Raw genomic sequence first — 6,426 nt, 5'->3', positions numbered from 1 at the left:
AGTGCATTTGTTACGCGAGGTTTTGTTTATTCGTGTAAGTACATGTAGCGTGTATGTAATCAAGCGAACAAATATCGCGCACAAAGCATCACCCTAGTGGAACGTTCAGACACTTTAGATAGAGATGTCTTCTCGAGACAATTTCTAATTAATTCGTTTGACAATTTCCCGAATGATTCAGCAACTATTGTATTTCAATTCGTTTCAAAATTTGTTGCGTGATTTTTTGTACTCAACGACACCATCGAATATGATGTAACTAGATTAGAAAAGCATCTTTCACCGAAAGCCAATATTTATAGTTTTAAAAATTAACTAAAAGATTGCCCTCATTTTCGAATTATATTTCGTCGTTTCCATTTATTACCGAGATGATATGCGCGGTTCGTTTCTTCTCGCGTGCTCCTCTTAGGCGATATTATCATAACTCGCTTCTAATTTGCAGACCAGCTATGAGAGAAACGTAGAAGAAACTGAGAGGCTCCTTTCGAACGGCGCTCTTTAAATTACGGTGTTTTTCAAAAGTATTGGATGGAGATATGAAAAACGATCCAACTATCGTTACAGAAAACCAACTTTAGTCGAAAGACGAAAATTACATAGTTTGTAGAAAGCGAATTTTTTAATACTGCCATTGAGTACCTTTGTAAATCAATCACATGTTTTGTACGTTGATATGATATTAAGTGATAGGCATAATTTAAAAGAGGTTCCCTTCAGGTAGATAAAAGCAGATTCCCACCAATAATGTTCCTCTGTCGAGACCAAATGTATTTAAGAATGTGCAATGTTGAATAAAAATCTTTTGAAAAATCACAGATTTTTCTTTTTTTTTCACTTATCCTAATATTTGTATATATTTCTATGAGTTACATTATGTTTTATACAGCGCGTATTGCCGGTAGTACCTACATACACTACCGGCCAGAAGTATCGATTGATTGGAACGATACAAAATTCGTTAAAAAATTCTTAAAGCTGCTGACTTTTTTCTCGGAATTTTTGTGTAACTTGCAACGCACAGTGATTCCAAACTTTTGGCCGGTAGTGTATACGATAGCTTCCAGAAATCGAACATAAATTAGAAGAAAAATCGACTCAAAAATGGTTGAGTATGGTTAAAGTGTTAAGAATCCAACAAAAACGATAGTTTCTATCGTTAATTGTGTTAATGTGACCTTCTTTTAAAGTTCTGTCAAAATCGTAATTTTCTTGCCGTAGATGGAAGGTATTATGTGATTCCTTTTTCATCCAAATGTAAATTCCTGCTAATTAGTAGAACATTTTAGAAACGTTGCTATTACTCTTAATGAAATAACTGAATAATGAACCAAAATACTTGAGACTTAACAAAAAAGTCGATACAAAAATTTTCGGATGTAGGAAAATTATCTTCCTTGGTCCGTGTAAAAAGTATATACACAAGTCATATATTGAAATTTTTATTTCCCTTCAAAGAAATTCGAAAGATAGGAATAATTCAACGATTTATGTAGTTATTTACCAAACTTGCCCCCTTTTTTTAAACTCCCTTTCATCCTACGTCTCATTTTCTTTTACCGTACCCTAGAACTTATACCTTCTTTACGCATAACTTGTTATCTGTTCAACTAACTGTGAACGCCGACACTATAGGAAAAGGATTATTTAAGATTTCAGGATAATTTTGAACTGGATCATCGGAAACATTCGTAAGTATACTATGGAGACATAAAAGACTACTAAATTGACCAAGTCTGCCTTCCGTAATTTCTATCTTCTAAGACCAAGAGTCGATTGGAGAAGACGATCGTGGTACATAAGAAGGCACATTCCGGCTCGATTACAAGAGCATATCCGAGCAGAACCGCTTGAGCAGTTCCTCGGGGCCATTGCTTTCTTCTAGGAAACATAGAATATACATTTTGAAGAGGCGGCGAACAATAATCTAGCAATTTTTCGAATATTTTTAACAGATGTGGCTGTATATAATAAATCCTCTGTATTAGGTTATTAAACAAGTAATTTAATGTCTTTAATTTAATTTAGTTTAGAAACATTTTCAATTATTCTAACTTTTAATATAAAAATTTTACATTTTGCAAGAATAGCATAGAAATAAAAAGCATTAAATTTCGAAAACAGTGAGTATGTATTTAATTTATGTACAATTAAAAGTTATTCCCTATATTTATACTATTTCAAATAATTAACCTTATATATGCAGGGTGTACCACGTAAATGTCAGATAAGTCAGATAATCTGACGAAAAAATGTTTTGAATAAAAGTTAATCAGTTTTTAATCGGCTACAAATTGCAATATAAGAAATTTCCAAAAAATGGTTTTTTTGATGAAAAGTCAGGGTGACACGTGTATTTTTGACTTCATACTGTTGTAGCTGACGTTCAGACGAGTTCAACGACCTATATATTATGACCTTGAAATGACCCTGAATCTTGAAATGTCGGCTTAACAAAGGGAAATGTTATCGTTAAAAATTATTTTATTTCGAACAAATTGCACATTTCAAAATAGTGACCTTCAACAAGAAAAGTATTAATCATACGCAAATTACAAAAGGTGCACAAACAGCGTACAGAAATAAACATACGTTGTATAGTATTGCAGTATCTTTGTATGTTCAATTATAATAAACGCTCGAATTACTATAAAGTTGTTTAATATTTCGATATTATTTTTGTATGTATGATTAACATATTTCTTGTTGAAGCTGAACACATAAAATTTTAACTTAAATAATATTTTATTCAATGTTTGTATGTAGAATACGAAAAAGAAAAAAACAAAATAAAATGATCATGTCATAATTAGTAATTTGGCTGGTACAAATTTTTTCAGTAACATCAGTTTTGCATCACATCTGACTTTCAATCAATTTTCTGTTTTTTCCAGACTTAATATTTAGTCCATAAGCCTTTAGTTTTAATAACAGCTCAGACACGTTTCTGCATAATTAATACTACATTTTCGCAGTACATATTCTGATGGAATGGAATACCACTGTTCCTGCATTCTTTGCCACAAATCAATCAATGACGTTGGAGGAACATTGTACTTATTCTCTATTGGGCTTTGAGCAGATCATTCTAATGTTTTAAAAGAAAGAACACCGAGCCAACTTTTCACACTTTTCGCCCTACGCTTTGAGTCGTTGTCATGTTGGAATAAGATATCTCTTTCTGGTATTGGGATATTCTCAATTGTTTCCCATAAGTATTCTAGTAGAATATCTTTGTAGATGTACTGGTTCATCATACTATTGATTCGATGTAATGGATCTATACCATATGATGTAACGCACCCCCACACCATAAATGAACCACCACCTTTAATTGTTTCTTTCACATGACACGGTAAAACAGGTTCACCTTTTCTTTTCCAACACCAGGAATGTTCATCCGATGAACATGTACCGATTAATTTTGCATTCATGTGACCAAATTACCTGTTTCCATTGGTCGATTCTCCAGCTTACATACATTTTAGCAAAAACCAAAGAAGAGTAGGATTCTTTTTCTTTTCAACCGATGTAAAATTACTTTCCTTTTCCCTCTTTCCAACATCACTTTCTAATAGTTTCGTAACGATTGATGCCGTTTTTGCAACTTGTGAAGTGATGTATCATGTCAATTTTCTTTTGTCTTGGCAAGATCATAAGGCAGAGAACTCATTACAATATTATTCTTGTATTTTTTGTACCACTGCTTGGTTGATCAGAAATTTTCTTGCAAGATGTCATGTTGACGAACCACTTTGTAATTGCAAACTAATATTTTTTTTTATACTTTCTGATAATGGCTTCATGATGGAATGCTAAAAATATTTTTTGATGTCTTTTACTAAAAGAATTACAACTTGACCATGAGGGTCAATAGCAGTTGTTGGCAAAGTTTGTTTTTGTAGCTGTTAATTCTAAGAATTGTAACGCGGTGCAACTAAAAGTATTTTTTGATGTCTTTTACTAAAAGAATTACAACAGACTAACTTCTGGTACACTTTTGACCATGAGGGTCAATAGCAGTTGTTGGCAAAGTTTGTTTTTATAGCTGTTAATTCTAAGAATTGTAACTGATTCCACGGAAACAATTTGTATCAACCGAAATAATGATAGCAACACAATCGTTTTAGTTTCCTTGGAAAGCCAAAACATTGTTCATAACACTACGTATTTTGTTTTTTTCTGTTCTATATAAAAGCATCGAATAAAATACTATTTCAGTTAAAATTTTATATATAGTATGTATTCAGTTTTGCTCCTTACTGTGCGTGTGTGCGTGCCTGTACCTACATATGTATATACTTTTTTATTACATATTCTTGTAGCCGACATCGAAACATTTTCAAAACACTACTAATTTGTATCGTTCGTATAAACTACTATCGAGATATTAAGTTTCAAAATTGATATGTCTAAAAAATATAGTTCCCATTTAAAAATATGAACGTGACTTTTACAGGGCTTTTCGAGGTCATTGCAAGATAAAATAAATATCGGTATCATATGCTCTTCTTGACATCGTGTAATATGTGTATGAAACATTTTTCCGTATTACCCATAATTTTCGAAATATTTCCATATTTCCAGATAAAACGGACATACTGTACAGGGTGTCCCGTAACTCTTCGAACATCCGGAAACGGGGGGTTGCTGAGGTGACTCTGAACAACTTTTTCCTTGACCAAAATGTTATTTGAAGCTTCGTTTTTGAATTATTAACGAAAAACACTGGCCAATCAGAGCGCGCGTAGAGCCCCCGCTCAGGGACGCACGAACACAGTTTCACGAAGAGATTCACGCGTACGCTTGTTCACGATAGCGAGCGGGTGAATCTCTGTTCTCTCGTCCCTGAGCGCAGGCTCTACGCGCGCTCTGATTGGTCAGTGTTTTTCGTTAATAACTCGAAAACGAAGCTTCAAACTACATTTTGGATAAGGAAAAAGTTGTTCAGGGTCACCCCAGCAACCCCCCATTTTCGGGTGGTCCCAGCGTTACGGGACACCCTGTATATGTAAATACATATATACACTACTGGCCAAAAGTTTGGAATCACCTTCCACTTTTCACCAATATTAAATATGCTGCTAATTTTTTACAGATTTGAAGTTTATCTCAATTCTACATTTATCAATTTATCTCGTATCAATTGATTCGGATGATAAAAAATTCTCAAAATCGCTGACTTTTTTCTGGAAATTTTTATGTAAATTGCAATGCTCAGTGATTCCAAAATTTTGGCCGGTAGTGTATATAAAACTCTATCACTAGTCATTAGGGAAACATTTAGTAATTTAAACATTTCAATAAAAACATTATTGGATTAAATTTTCTAGGAATACCACCAATTTTACCCCCATCACAAGACATGTTTACAGTTTTATCTGTCACATATAATTTTTAGTGTTTCTTGAGATTTCTAATTTGGATGCTCATTATTAGAAATATTACAGAAAATGTTCAGGACAGTATTCACAATTTTGGATGACCAAAAAGGTATCTTTAGAAAAAGTGTAGAGCTAAGAAATGTACAATTCTCAACAGAGTACATACTATAAAAATTATTTAATACAAAATTTATTTTGCCCAAGAAATGACTTTGGTTTCTTCAAATGATTTATTTACTTGTGTTTATTTTATAAAATTTGTAACTGAAACATTAATTTCATTTGAAAAGAAAGAAGTATTAAATTCTGATAAAATTCCTATGAAAAATCTATAAATGTACGAATATTAAAAGGTGTTAATCAGGAAAGGTGTATACATAATTTATTCATGTTTTCGTATCGTTGAAATGAAAAATAAGTAAAATGAAGCCATAGTTTAATATAGTTTCTCTAACAATTCTTGTCAAATTAATTAGACAGGTGTGTAAGTTGTTTACTTCATAAAAATGACGAAACTCTCTCTCTCTCTCTCTATTGAAGCAGACTAAATTTTCATCCTATATTGATTAAAAAATAATCACTTTTTAAATTTAAAGGTAAGTAACTCTTTCTTCCCAGTAACTTTCCCTATAAATTACGATTAAACGCGTAAGAACAACAAATTAAACTATATTTAATGTATACTTCTTCTTCCATTCTTGATATCTAATACCACTCCCCCAATTATTTCGAGCAAGTACACAGAATGTCTCTCAATTTTTCAAGATTCCAATAATATGCGAAGTAGTAGCCCTGATTTTAGGTATCCCTGATAATTGTGTTTCTCTCAATAGTGCAGATTCAAACTTATACTTGTCAGTGCTGTCTAACGAGCTAAACTGCAGAACCTAAAACACTGCTTCAACCATATCTCCTCTATCGTAACATGTAAGCATAATGCAATGCAATGTTATGCATAAAAAATATGCATCTGCATATTAGAAAGTACCGAATCCGATTAATATTGTGGTACAAACGTAAATAGGATGCATTTTTGTGCAAA

The sequence above is a fragment of the Habropoda laboriosa genome, unplaced genomic scaffold, assembly GCF_001263275.1.
Source record: "Habropoda laboriosa isolate 0110345459 unplaced genomic scaffold, ASM126327v1 scaffold16, whole genome shotgun sequence".
In the NCBI taxonomy this organism is placed as follows: Eukaryota; Metazoa; Arthropoda; class Insecta; order Hymenoptera; family Apidae; genus Habropoda; species Habropoda laboriosa.
The sequence above is the reverse complement of the archived record's forward strand: the minus strand, read 5'-3'. Positions refer to the sequence as shown.